This window comes from Pleurodeles waltl, chromosome 12 (genome assembly GCF_031143425.1).
Source record: "Pleurodeles waltl isolate 20211129_DDA chromosome 12, aPleWal1.hap1.20221129, whole genome shotgun sequence".
Classification (NCBI taxonomy): domain Eukaryota; kingdom Metazoa; phylum Chordata; class Amphibia; order Caudata; family Salamandridae; genus Pleurodeles; species Pleurodeles waltl.
The window spans coordinates 441,463,136-441,478,572 of record NC_090451.1 but is presented as its reverse complement, the minus strand read 5'-3'; positions in this window follow the sequence as shown (position 1 = coordinate 441,478,572).

The following is a 15,437-nucleotide window of genomic DNA, read 5'->3' as shown; positions in this document are numbered from 1 at the left end:
CAAGCAGACTCCAGATTTTTTGGGTGCAAGAAGTGATTTAATTCAAGTGCTAAATTTAAGGAACATGATTGTAAAACGGGGATGGGTGATGGTGGAGTAATGTCCATGGCAGAGTCCAGTTCTCAGTCGCACAGGTGCATTGTCCATATGCCTGTGGAAGGATGGAGCAGGGGCAGTTCAAGGTTGGACAGGGTGACAATGTGGGACAGTGGGATGACATCAGGGGGTATCGTTTGCTGGCGGGGGTCTTGCAATCCTACTCTGTCTTCTTGTGAGATCTCAGCTTCCGCTTGCGGGGTGGTTCTTCTTCTGCAGGAGGTGGGGTTCTGGTGGCCCGTCGTTGTGTGGGGGCCTCCTGTCCACTAGCGCCGGCGGAGGTGGTAGGCTGTTCCTGGTCCAGGCTAGTGACAGGGGCCCTTTGTGGTGCCACATGGTCCCGCAATGTGGTGACTATCTGGGTTAGGGCCACGACGATGGTCCCCATTGCGGAACTAATGTTCCTCAGTTCCTCTCTGAACCCCATGTACTGTTGCTCCTGCATGACCTGGATCTCCTGGAACCTGGCCAGTACCGTAGCCATCGTCTCCTGTGAGTGGTGGTATGCTCCCATGATGGAGGAGAGGGCCTCTTGGGGAGTCGGTTCCCTGGGCCTGTCCCCCCCCTGTCGCACAGCAGCCCTCCCAGTTCCCCTGTTTCCCTGGGCCTCTGTCCCCTGGACGCTGTGCCCACTACCACTGCCCCCAGGTCCCTGTTGTTGTTGGGGTCGTGGGTCAACCTGGGTGCCCTGTAGTGGTGGACACACCGCTGATTGACGTGTCCTGGAGACAGAGGCATGGGCCCGCTGGGTGGGAGCTGTGCTTGTGTTCCCAGAGGGGGTTAGGTCTGGTGTAGCCTGTGGCTGTCTGTGGGGAACCGACTGTCCCGAGGTCCCCGATGGGCCGGGCTGGTCATCAGAGTCCAGGGAGACAGAGCTGCTGTCATCACTGGGGGCCTCTTCTGGGGGTGGGATGGACATCTCTGGACCCTCCTGGGCGGTGTGGTGGCGTTCGGGTCCTGCAGGGGTATAAGAGTATGGTTATTGCTTCTGTGTGTGGCATTTCGTGTAATGGGTGGGTGGCCGTGTCCCCCAGTGCTGGCATTCCCTTGTGGGGGCTTTTGTGACGGTGGCTTGTGGGGGTGATGGGTGTGTGCAGTGGGCATGCTTTGGGGATGGGTGTCCATGCTTTGGGGACGCACGCAGGGCTGGGTTTTGGGATGGGTGGGATGTGATGGTGAGCCATTTGCAAGGAGTTGGTGTGATGGGGGTGGGGGTGAGGGTGGGGGTATGATTTGGCATGCAGGTGGGGTGGGGGGAATGAAGTAGTTGAGATTTGACTTACCAGAGTCCATTTCTCCGCCTACTCCTGCGAGGCCCTCAGGATGCAGGATATGCAAGACTTCCTCCTCCCACGCTGTGAATTCTGGGGGAGTAGGTGGGGGTCCACCGCCAGTCCTCTGTACCGCGATGTTGTGCCTTGATACCATGGAGCGCACCTTCCCCCGTAGGTCGTTCCACCGCTTCCTGATGTCGTCCCGATTGCGTGGATGCTGTCCCACAGCGTTGACCCTGTCCACTATTCTGCTCCATAGCTCCATCTTCCTGGCAATGGTGGTGTGCTGCACCTGTGCACCGAAGAGCTGGGGCTCTACACAAACTATTTCCTCCACCATGACCCTGAGTTCTGCGTCAGAGAACCTGGGGTGTCTTTGGGGTGCCATGGGGTGGTGTGGATGAGGTGAGGGGTGGTGTATGTGTTGTAGAGTGTGGTGAGTGTGGTGGTGTATGGTGTTTTGTGCGTGGAAATTGTGTGGGTGATGTTGTGATTTGCCTCTGTGTGATGGTGTACTCTATGCTGTGCTCTCTCTCTCTGTCCTTCACTCGCAATTGTGGTCGTAGGGGTTTGTGGGTGATGTTGGTGTGTGTTTTATAGTTAATTGGGTGTGTGGGAGTGGTGTGTGTATGTGTCTCAGGTGTGTGTATTTTGAATTATCCAATGTGGTAGTGTTTTGTAAAGGTGTCAGTTTCCCGCTGACCTTTGGTGTGACGGACTTTTGTGAATGTCAGGTTTTTGGCGGTTTGCCAGTTGCAGGTCAGAATGACTGTGGCGGTTTCCCGCGGGCGCGGCGGTGTTATGGCGGCCTTCTGGCCGGCGGTAAGCGACTTTTACCGCCGAGGTCGGAATGACCCCCTAAGTGCCAATCCCCCGAAATAGGTGTCTGTGGCCACCACAGGCAACCGCCGGCTTAAATTAAGCACTGGATGCAAGATGTGTCTGGACTTGGCTCCTGCCAGTACTCTCCTTTTGCTTTCCCACTATTTCCTGTGTTAAACTGAGAACCCTGTTACTTTAGAATCTGTCAGTTAATTCAGCTACTTGTGTGAAAAACCTAATTTCATTGTTTTATTACCTATAACTTTATCAAAAGAGACTTTTTTCTGCCTTATATAAGCCTAAGAGAGCAAGCAATAACATACTTAGGGGAAAGATTTTGAAACAAACTTAAATTTAACACATATTGTATAAACTTTGCCACTTTGTTTCAGATTATAGTCATTCAGAAAGTGCTATCTGAACTGAATGTCCTAACAGAAGAAACAAGCAGAAAAATCAATTTACAGATCAACATTCTTGAAAAATAGGAGTGTTTTACACCCAATTCGGCTTACCATGCATGTAATTCTAAGAATCTGTATGAAAGCCTTTATTTACGTTGTTGGCATGACTCACATTATGCTATTTTTTGAAAGCTGGAACTACACAAATGTTGAAACAAGACTTAAGAGTAGAGAATGCAAATTTCAAACATGTCCTGCACTGTCTGGGTGTCCTTACTCTGCTGAATACACCGTGGTTCTCCGATGAACAAAAGGAAAATTACTTTGTGAATATCTTTTATGATGACACATTTAGAGAGGTCCATGAAAGATGGTATATATTTTTGAAAAACACTGTAGGTCAAGAATGAACACAGGTTCATTTTTCGTGAAGTAAGAGTAATAGCTTTGTTAGTGCTCTGCACCTATAACATTTACTGAAAATGATTGCAGATGGAAAGAATGAATCTTCTTTCTCATACCTCAGTAGTACACCTGTAGCTTATTCTTGTTGCCCCTTCCCAGCAATGAGAGGTCACGGTACCGAACCCTCACTGCATGATGGTGCCATGCAGTGATGATTTCTATGTTTCTTTAAGGTTTTCATATTCAAACTTGTTTGCATGACTTATGAAGACAGATTGTAGCTTCAGGCAACCTTTCATTTCTTTAGATGCTTAAAGGGATTGGGCCTGATTACAACTTTGGAGGAAGGTGTTAATCCGTCCCAAATGTGACCGATATACCACCAGCCGTATCACAAGTCCATTATATCCTATGGAACACGTAATACGGCTGGTGGTATATCCGTCACATTTGGGACAGATTAACACCCTCCTCCAAAGTTGTAATCAGGCCCATTGTGTCGTAAGCTTTTACTATTTTTCATTTACCCCAATATTTCAGTTAAAAGAATAATTTTGAAACAAAGTTAGGGCGTTATTGAACGCTTGCCGGATGGGATATTTTTTCAAAATTGTGAAGGATGTCCCTTACGATGTTTTTCAAATTCATAAGAGCCTATGGTGGTCATTACAACATTGGCGGTAAAAGCCGTTTACCGCTGTGCAGAAGACCGCCAACACACCGCCGCGGAATTCCGCCACAGCTATTATGACCCACATCTCGGAATCCGACAAAATTCAGACACCCACACAATTCCGCCACACCAACGGTCAGTGTTAAACTGGCGAAAACAAAACCTCCACCGTCACGCCAACAGAAATACGCCACCACTATCACGACACACGAATGCACGCAGTGGTCTTTCAACCGCGGTATTCCATTGGCGGTACACACCGCCGCGCTCAAAATACACACACATCTCCAAAACACCTCCACAATGGACAATTAGAAATACACACACCTGATACACATACACACACCACTCCCACACACCCAATAAAATATAAAACACACACCCACATCAACCACAAACCCCTACGACCACAATTACAGAAAGAAGGCCAGAGAGAGACACCACCATCAACAAACTAGCATCCACAGGCACACAACACCATCACCCACACAACTTCCACGCACAAAACACCACACCCCACTACATATCACCACACTTATCACCACACACACCACCCCACACATCACCTACACCACCCCATGGCACGGCAAAGACACCCCAGGTTCTTGGAGGAGGAGCTCAGGGTCATGGTGGAGGAAATCATCCGGGTAGAGCCACAGCTATTTGGATCACAGGTGCAGCACACCTCAATTGCAAGGAAGATGGAGCTATGGCGAAGAATACTCGACAGGGTCAACTCAGTGGGACAACACCCAAGAAATCGGGAGGACATCAGGAAGAGGTGGAACGACCTACGGGGGAAGGTGCGTTCTGTGGTATCAAGACACCACCAGGCAGTTCAGCAGACTGGCGGCGGACCCCCACCTCCTCCCCCACAACTAACAACATGGGAGGAGCAGGTCTTGGCGATTCTGCATCCTGAGGGCCTCGCAGGAGTCGGTGGAGGAATGGACTCTGGTAAGTCAAATCTTAACTATTACATCCCCCACCCTACCTGCATGCTATCACATACCCCCACCCTCACCCCGATCCCTATCACTCCAACTCCTCACAAATGTACCAATATCACAAACCACACATCCCAACACCAAGCCCTGCATGCAACAACAACGCATGGACACCCATCACTAAAGCATGCCCACTACACATACCCATACACCCCCCTAAACAATCATCACACAAGCTCACCCACAGGAATGCCAGCACTGGGGTACACGGTCACCCACCCATTGCACACCATGACACACATAGATGCAATAATCATGCCTTTCCACCCCTGCAGGACCACTACCCAACGTCACCAGACAGGAGGGTCCAGACATGTCCACTCCACCCACAGAAGAGGCCCACAGTGATGACAGCACCTCTGTCCACCTGGATCTAGATGACCAGCCCAGACAATCGGGGGCCTCAGGACAGTCGGTTCCCCTCACACAGGCACAGGCCACCACAGACCTTCCCCCCTCAGGAAACACCAGCACAGCACCCACCCAGCGTCTCATATCTCCGTCCCCAGGACACGTCAATCAGCTGTGTGTCCACCACTACAGGGAACCCAGGATAACCCACCACCCCAACAACAACAGGGACCTGGGGCAGTGGGCACACGGTCCAGGGGACGGAGGCCCAGGAACACAGGGGAACTGGGAGGGCTGCTGTGCGACAGGGGGCGGACAGGCCAAGGGAACCCACTCTCCACGAGGCCCTCTCCTCCATCATGGGAGCATACCACCACTCCTAGGAGACGATGGCAATGGTACTGGCCAAGTTTCAGGAGACCCAGCGGATGCAGGAGGAACAGTATTTGGAGTTCAGGGAGGAACTCAGAACCATCAGCTCCACCCTGGGCACCATCGTAGGGGTGCTGAAGGAAGTACTCAACACCAGGAGGGACACTGTGGCACTACAAGGGGCCCCTGACACTAGCATGGACGATGAACTGCCCACCACCTCTGCCGGCGCTAGTGGACAGGAGGTACCGCCACAGGACCACCACACCAGCACCCCACCCCCTGCAGACGGAGAACACCGTGCAAATGGTCCCTGACATCCAGGAACAAGACAGAGCATGATGCCAAGACCCCCGCCAAGAAATGAGACCACCCTGACTGTCATCCCACTGTCCCACTTTGTCACCCTGTCCATATTGAAACTGCCCCAGCTCCACTTCCTATGCCCATATGGGCAATGCACCTGTGAGACTAATAGACTGGACTCTGCCATGGACACTCCTCCGCCATCACCCCTCACCATTTAACTTCCCCCTCCAATATTTTGTATTTAAATAAACACACATAAAGCACCAAAAGATCTGAAGTCTGTCTGTGATTTCTAAATACAGGGAGTGCAGAATTATTAGGCAAGTTGTATTTTTGAGGATTAATTTTATTATTGAACAACAACCATGTTCTCAATGAACCCAAAAAACTCATAAATATCAAAGCTGAATATTTTTGGAAGTAGTTTTTAGTTTGTTTTTAGTTTTAGCTATGTTAGGGGGATATCTGTGTGTGCAGGTGACTATTACTGTGCATAATTATTAGGCAACTTAACAAAAAACAAATATATACCCATTTCAATTATTTATTATTACCAGTGAAACCAATATAACATCTCAACATTCACAAATATACATTTCTGACATTCAAAAACAAAACAAAAACAAATCAGTGACCAATATAGCCACCTTTCTTTGCAAGGACACTCAAAAGCCTGCCATCCATGGATTCTGTCAGTGTTTTGATCTGTTCACCATCAACATTGCGTGCAGCAGCAACCACAGCCTCCCAGACACTGTTCAGAGAGGTGTACTGTTTTCCCTCCTTGTAAATCTCACATTTGATGATGGACCACAGGTTCTCAATGGGGTTCAGATCAGGTGAACAAGGAGGCCATGTCATTAGATTTCCTTCTTTTATACCCTTTCTTGCCAGCCACGCTGTGGAGTACTTGGACGCGTGTGATGGAGCATTGTCCTGCATGAAAATCATGTTTTTCTTGAAGGATGCAGACTTCTTCCTGTACCACTGCTTGAAGAAGGTGTCTTCCAGGAACTGGCAGTAGGACTGGGAGTTGAGCTTGACTCCATCCTCAACCCGAAAAGGCCCCACAAGCTCATCTTTGATGATACCAGCCCAAACCAGTACTCCACCTCCACCTTGCTGGCGTCTGAGTCGGACTGGAGCTCTCTGCCCTTTACCAATCCAGCCACGGGCCCATCCATCTGGCCCATCAAGACTCACTCTCATTTCATCAGTCCATAAAACCTTAGAAAAATCAGTCTTGAGATATTTATTGGCCCAGTCTTGATGTTTCAGCTTGTGTGTCTTGTTCAGTGGTGGTCGTCTTTCAGCCTTTCTTACCTTGGCCTTGTCTCTGAGTATTGCACACCTTGTGCTTTTGGGCACTCCAGTGATGTTGCAGCTCTGAAATATGGCCAAACTGGTGGCAAGTGGCATCGTGGCAGCTGCACGCTTGACTTTTCTCAGTTCATGGGCAGTTATTTTGCGCCTTGGTTTTTCCACACGCTTCTTGCGACCCTGTTGACTATTTTAAATGAAACGCTTGATTGTTCGATGATCACGCTTCAGAAGCTTTGCAATTTTAAGAGTGCTGCATCCCTCTGCAAGATATCTCTCTATTTTTGACTTTTCTGAGCCTGTCAAGTCCTTCTTTTGACCCATTTTGCCAAAGGAAAGGAAGTTGCCTAATAATTATGCACACCTGATATAGGGTGTTGATGTCATTAGACCACACCCCTTCTCATTACAGAGATGCACATCACCTAATATGCTTAATTGGTAGTAGGCTTTCGAGCCTATACAGCTTGGAGTAAGACAACATGCATGAAGAGGATGATGTGGTCAAAATACTCATTTGCCTAATAATTCTGCACTCCCTGTAGTGTATTTGCAATTACAGTGGCAAAATGTTCTTGAAATAGTAATGGCAACATACCTATGTCACACAGCTCTAGTCCATGAGGAATCTAAGCAGATAAGACACGTTGGGACCCACACCTGTGAAACCGTAAGGGAAAGTGACAACTCAGTGACCATACACTGGGTGAAAACGACAGACAGGATAGAGGTAGAAGTGTAAAAGTACATGTAGTAGTCAGGAATGTATTCTAACCTGTGTTTCACTGGAAACATTGCTGGATCATTGAGTCCCTGTTCTGCATGTCTTCTTCCTCTGCTTCCTCCTCATCACTGTCCACAGGCTCCACAGCTGCCACAACACCGCCATCTGGACCATCCTCCAGCAGAAAAGGCACCTGTCGTCGCAAAGCCAAGTTGTGGAGCATACAGCAGGCCACGATGATCTGGCACACCTTCTTTGGTGAGTAGAATAGGGATCCACCTGTCATATGCAGACACCTGAACCTGGCCTTCAGGAGGCCGAACGTCCGTTCGATCACCCTCCTAGTTCGCCCATGTGCCTCATTGTAGCGTTCCTCTGCCCTTGTCCTGGGATTCCTCACTGGGGTCAGTAGCCATGACAGGTTGGGGTAACCAGAGTCAGCTAATAGCCACACACTGTGCCTCTGGAGTTGACCCACCACATAAGGGATGCTGCTATTCCGCAGGATGTAGGCGTCATGCACTGAGCCAGGGAACATGGCATTCACATGGGAGATGTACTGGTCTGCCAAACATACCATCTGTACATTCATGGAATGATAACTCTTCTGGATCCTGTACACCTGTTCACTCCTGTGGGGGGGGACCAAAGCCACATGGGTCCCATCAATGGCACCTATGATGTTGGGGATATGTCCAAGGGCATAGAAGTCACCTTTCACTGTAGGCAAATCCTCCACCTGAGGGAAAACGATGTAGCTCTGCATGTGTTTCAGCAGGGCAGACAACACTCTGGACAATACGTTGGAAAACATAGGCTGGGACATCCCTGATGCCATGGCCACAGTTGTTTGAAAAGACCCACTTGCAAGGAAATGGAACACTGATAGCACCTGCACTTGAGGGGGGATTCCTGTGGGATGGTGGATTGCTGACATCAGGTCAGGCTCCAACTGTGAACACAGTTCCTGGATTATGGCACGGTCAAACCTGTAGGTGATAATCAAATTTCTTTCCTCCATTGTCGACAGGTCCACCAGCGGTAGGTACACCGGAGGATTCCGCCATCTCCTCACATGTCCCAGCAGACGGTGCCCATGAAGGACAACAGCGAGCACAGAGTCAAACAACTCAGAGGTATGTACCCACAGTCTACACAGAACACCATTCACACACAAAATGTGGCCTGTATGTGTGTTGAGACTAGGTCTAGGTATGTGTGACACAGTTGGTAATTAGGCCATGTGGGCCCCTGAAATGGCGGCTGCCTGTAAAGTGGGACAATGGGATGTGATGTAACTGCGCTGGCGTTGTACACCGTTGCGGTAGGCGGTCGAAGACCGCGGCGCAATGCTGCATTGGTTAACATTGGACCCTATGGGTCCCAGGAGCCAATGACGATTTACGCCGGCGGTGATGGTACGCACCGCCGTGGACGTGACCGCCATTTTCTATCTGTTGAATCACTCTATACCTGATCTTCGACAGGAGAGGACCTACACTGCAAGTGCTGCTGTGACCTCGTTCTGGAAGAGACATTGGCTCGTGCGTCTGGGGAAAGGGCCCCTGCCTTCAAATCGGAGGAGTTGGAGAAGCTCGTCAATGGGGTCCTCCCCCAGTACACGCTACTCTACGATCCTCCAGACCAACAGGTAAGTACACAGGGAGCATGTTGTATGGGCTATGCCTGTGTGGAGAGGGCTGGTTGAAAGAAGGAAGGGGGCAGAGTTCTGCATGCATGAAAGACGGTGGATGCATGTGACACATGGCAAGGGTAGGGATGGGGGCCACTCACTTTGGCGGTGCAGTTGGTAATGTCTTCTCTTCTTCCCCTGTACATTTCATGTAGGTCAGCGCCAACCAGAAGAAGGATATTTGGCGTGCCATCACCAAGGACGTCCGGACCCTGGGGTTCCATCACAGAGGGAGCACCCACTGCCGGAAAGGATGGGAGGACATTCCCGCTAGAGCAAGAAGACGGCAGAGGCTCAGTTGGGGATGGCCTCCCAATGTGGGAGGGGTGCCCGTCGAACCATGACACCCCTGATGTTCAGGATCCTGGCGGTGGCCTACCCTGAGTTGGATGGGCGCTTGAAGGCATCACAGCAGACACAAGGGGGTGAGTACATTCTCATTCAGCTGACTTTGCGTGCAGTGCAGGTGTCTGGGTGGGGGAGGAGGGCTGTGTGTTTCCCTAGGCCAGGGCGAGTTCCGTAGGCTAGGCCCCTCCATAAGGCATGGCCCTGTGGCCCCCCACCCCACCTCTGTAGAGTGCCAAGTACAGCTATTCATGCACCTGTGTCATCTATGTGTGCAGATGTCGTCCATAGCCTTTTAGGCCATTTCCCAGGAATTGCACCGTAGAGCCCAACAGCGCGACGTAGTGCAGGGGGCTTCTGTGTCTGTCTTGTCCGCCAACGGTAGCTGTAATCCATGCTCTCAACATGTCTTTCTTCTGTTTCCCCCCCTTTTTTGTGGTCTCCCTGTTCTTGTGTGCATTAGTATCATCAGGCGGAGGAGCAGTGGCAAAAGAGCACGAGGGAGCTGCATCCCACATGGCCATGGAGGACCACACTACGGACTCAGAATACACCAGTGGGACGGAGGGCGAGGGGAGCACCACGGCGGGGACAGGAGCTGAAACCAGTGACACAGACTCGTCCTCCGATGGGAGCTCCCTTGTGGTGGCAGCAACATCAGGGCCCCCCGCATCTACAGGTACAGCCGCCACCCCCCCTACCGGCAACCCTCCCAGCAGCCCCTCAGCCTTCGCCCCATGCCCGCTCACCCAGGAGGGTGGGCATCACCTTCGCCCTAGGCACCTCAGGCCCTGCCCCAGTCACCCCTGCTGCCCTCAGTGAGGAGGCCATTGACCTCCTCAGGTCCCTCACTGTTGGGCAGTCTACCATTTTGAATGCCATCCAGGGTGTAGAAAGTCAGTTGCAACAAACTAATGCATTCTTGGAGGGCATTCATTCTGGTCAGGCGGCCCTTCACCGAGCCTTTCAAACTCTGGCCTCAGCACTGATGGCAGCCATTGTCCCTGTGTCTAGCCTCCCCCTCCAACTTCCTTTACCCAAACCCAATCCCCTGTACCTCTACCCATCCCAAGCACACCATCAGACCAGCCTGCACACACCTCACCATACAAGGGAAGCTCAGGCAAACATAAGCACCACACATCCCACAGGCAAGCATCACACACATACAGACACACCAACATCCACTGCCTCCACTGTGTCCCCCTCCTCGTCGTCTCCCTCCTCCCTCCCAGTCTCGTCTACACTCACACCTGCATGCACTACCTCTACAGCCACTACATCCCGCACCAGCACACCCACCACCACACCCCGCTCACGTGCAGTCACCACCCCCACTACCATACACACGTCCCCTGTGTCCTCTCCCAGTGTGTCTGTGACGCCCCCTCCGAAGATACACAAACGCAGGCACACACCCACCCAACAGCCATCCACCTCACGACAGCCTCCAGCGCATGCACCTGCACCCAAAGCCACAAAACGTACACCTCCTACAACCACCACCTCTTCCTCCACTCCCAAACCCCCTCCAGCTACCCGCCCCAGTGTGTCCAAACAGCTTTTCCTGGCCAGCCTTAACCTATTTCCCACCCCCACCCCCGACCAACTCATAGGTCCCGAACTTGCACCTCAGCCACAACATCTCCGGGACCAGTGGTGCCTGTGATCACAGGTATGTGGAGTGCACCGGCTACCAGGACAGCCAGTGAGGCACGGAACCACAGCACAGCCAGTCCCCCCCGTGAAGCACCAGAAGTTGGCCAGTGCCCAGCGGGAGAGGGGGAAGACTCCAGCCACCCAAGCCGCTCCCAGGGGTCACGGTGGGAGTGTGGACTCCTCCCAAGGTGGGGAAGGGCCACAAGAAACCCAGCAGGTCTGGGAGGAGCAGCACGGCGTAGAAGACCGCCATCATCCCCGCTGCCCAGGAGGGCCCCGCCAGCCCCATCCTCGCTGCACAGGAGGGCCCCGCCAGCCACAGCCCAGCTGCCCAGGAGGGCCCCGCCAGCCACAGCCCAGCTGCCCAGGAGGCCACCACCAGCCCCATCCTCGCTGCCCAGGAGGCCAGCGCCAGCCCCATCCTCGCTGCCCAGGATGCCACCGCCAGCCCCATCCTCGCTGCACAGGAGGGCCCCGCCAGCCACAGCCCAGCTGCCCAGGAAGGCCCCGCCAGCCACAGCCCAGCTGCCCAATGAAGGACCGCCAGCCACAGCCCAGCTGGGCAATGAAGGACCGCCAACTCAGGCACCGCTGAACAGGGCACCGCCAACTCAAGCACCGCTGAACAGGGCACCGCCAACTCAAGCACAGCTGAACAGGGCACCGCCAACTCAAGCACCACTGAACAGGGCACCGCCAAGTCAAGCACCGCTCGTCCCATGAGCGGCAGGGGCACTGCCGCAACTGGGACTGTCACGGGGTGCGTGATGCACTCTGGGCACAAATCCCCCTCCAGAACCAGTGGAGACATGCATCCACTCTGTCTGTCCTTCACAGGATGAAGCACTCTGGGCACCAGTCCCCCTCCAGAACCAGTGGAGACATGCATCCACTCCGTCTGTCCTTCACAGGATGAAGCACTCTGGGCACCAGTCCCCCTCCAGAACCAGTGGAGAAAGGCATCTACCTGAGAGTGTTGCGCCGCGAACACGAGCCGCTGCGGCGCAACCTGGGGAGACCGCCGGGGAAGCCGCTGCTCGGGTCAAGGGTCACGGCTCGGGTCAAGGGTCACGGCTCGGGTCAAGGGTCGCGCCACGCGCCGCGGACCTTTTCTCCGGGCGCGAGCTGCTTTCCAAGCGCGGCAGGGCCGGAGACCCAGAATCGGGTTGCGGTCCTCGCTGCGCTCAGCGCACAGGATAATGAACAATTTAGAATGCCCGAGGCCTCCCTCCACAAATCCGCTTACCTGTCACACGCACGAGATCTGCCTGCCTACACATGACTAGCTTATAAAGCATGCCTTTCTCCTTCCCAGCATGCTGTGCACTTCCTCTCTTCCCTGCATGCATACTCAGGAGCATGTTCTCTATTTTCAGTTATGGCCTTTTCCCAAACCAAGATGGTGGTATTACTACTTCCTGTTTCACACTTCCTGTCTAGGGGTATATAAGGGGAATCTATCTTTCTTCTCATTGCGTTGCAACACTCCTACGGTGGTAGTCACGCTCCGGCTGGTTTCCTTTTGTGACGCCAGTCGTTCTTGATCTGTCTTCAGTCTCCAGAATTCCAGGATCTTAAATTCTAATTCCTTTTGTCCTCCATCTGTTTCAGGGAGTTCCTGTTGGAGTTTTTTTACCCTTTTGGGGTTTTTCCTCTGGGACTCCTTCTGGAAGGCACGGACTGTAGTGGCTTACTATTGTCAAACAGCACCGTGGCTACCGGAAGGGTTCGCCCCTACCTCGGCCAAAGCAGGACTTGCAGGAACCGGGGCCGCTCACCAACTCTCTCCAACCTCAACGGTAAGCTCAGGTTGAATCGTGACAGATTGCAACGCCCAAAACTCCAGTCGCCGTCCGGAACCATGGAGAATCCCGTGATGAGTACAGAACCAACAAGCCAAACCCTGCTCCTGGCTATACAACAACAGGCTCAAGAACTCCAACAGCTACGTACCGAAAACACAGCCTTCCGACAAGCTTTCTCCTCTAGAACCACTGATGTTCCTACAGTCTCCGCAACTACGCCTCGCTTCTCCGGGGATCCTAACAAATTACGAGAGTTCCTGGATGCCTTGACGGTCTACTTCGCATTCCGTCCTTCACAGTTCATAGAAGACAAGACCAAGGTTGGGTATTTGATCAGCGCCCTATCTGGACCAGCCTTGGCATGGGCAACCCCTTTGGTGACAAGCAACGACCCTAGCCTGTCTAATTATTCCAGCTTTGTCACTGCCTTTAAGCAGATGTTTGAGCGTCCTGGACTGGAGTCTTCAGCAGAGGAAGCTCTCTGCGATATTCAACAAGGAAATCAGGACATCTTACAGTACATCACTCGTTTCAGACAGTTGGCAGCTGAGACTTCCTGGGTGGAGCGTACTTTGGTGACCCTGTTTTGCAGGGGTCTCAGAGAGGACATTAAGGATGAACTAGTGCACTCTGTCAGAGTAGAGAATCTTAAGGGTTTAATGGCTCAGACCCTAGCAATAGAATATCGGTTAAATGAGCGAAGGATGGAGAAAAAGAAGAGTCGTTTACCATCACACTCAATGATGTCCTGCACCCTTCCTCATCGTTCCGAGGAGACTCGTCCTGAACCTAAGGGTGCTACTGATAAAGAGCCTATGGAAATCGACATGGCACGAGGTCCATTATCATCTAGTGAGCGGGAAAACAGAAGAAGGAAAGGACTTTGCCTTTATTGTGGTGCTGCTGGTCATCTAATCCGCACATGTCCCGTCCGTCCAGCCAAGCCCTTGGGAAACGCCAATTCCCATCCTCAGTGAGAAGGGTGAGGACGGGATATTTCGAAATACCTTCCATTTGTTCCACAAGAGAGGAAGGAACTGCTCTTTTCCTCTTACCTGTTATTCCCCACTTAACAGATGGCCGTGAAGAAAGGGCACTGGCCTTGCTGGACTGTGGAGCCAGTGGTGTCTACCTAGACGAAACCTGGGCCAGGGAAAGACAGATTTTGCAAATACCTAAGGAAGTACCAGAACAAGTTCACACGGTGGATGGTTCACTCTTGGCCTAGGGACCTGTACAGTATACCACTCCTACCCTATGTCTACAATTCGGGAAACATCAAGAAAAGATTTCTTTTGATTTGATCTCCTCGCCACATCACGTTATGATCCTGGGGATTCCATGGCTAACTCGGCATAACCCTTACATTAATTGGGAAACAAGAACCATTTCTCTATCCTCTCACTTCTGCCAACACTACTGTTACTTAGCAGGAAACTATTGGTCCCCAAAGAGTCTCTTACTGGCATTACCTAAGGTGGGATGTTCTATTAACGTTCTACAAGGAGTACCCAGACATTTTCTAGAATATGCCGATGTATTCCAGAAACCAGAAAGACCTGAACTGCCGCCCCATAGAGAATACGATTGCGCTATTCCTTTGGAACCAGATGCCGTGGTTCCTTTTGGGCGAATGTACTCTCTAACAGAACCCGAGAAGAAGATCCTCAAGGAATACCTAGAGAACGTACAGAGTGGTTTGATTGCCCCTTCCTCCTCACCTGCAGGGGCTCCTCTCTTCTTCGTACCAAAGAAGACAAAAGACTTGTGTCCCTGTATAGACTTTAGAGGATTAAATAAGATTACTACTAAGGATCGATACCCTCTACCTCTTATTAAGGACATCTTAGAAGCCGTCAGAGGAGCAAAGAGATTCACCAAGTTAGATCTTAGAGGAGCATACCAGCTTTTAAGAATAAAGGAAGGTGATGAATGGAAGACCGCATTCAGAACACCTTTCGGTCATTATGAATACCGAGTAATGCCTTTTGGACTAACCAATGCCCCCTCCATCTTTCAAAGATTCATGGACACTATTTTTTCTGATCTTCTACATCAAACGGTGGTTGTTTATCTGGACGACATTTTAATATTCTCTGTCCACCCAGAACAACACACTAAACATGTACTCCAAGTCTTAGATAGACTCAGACAACATCATCTATTCTGCAAGCCAGA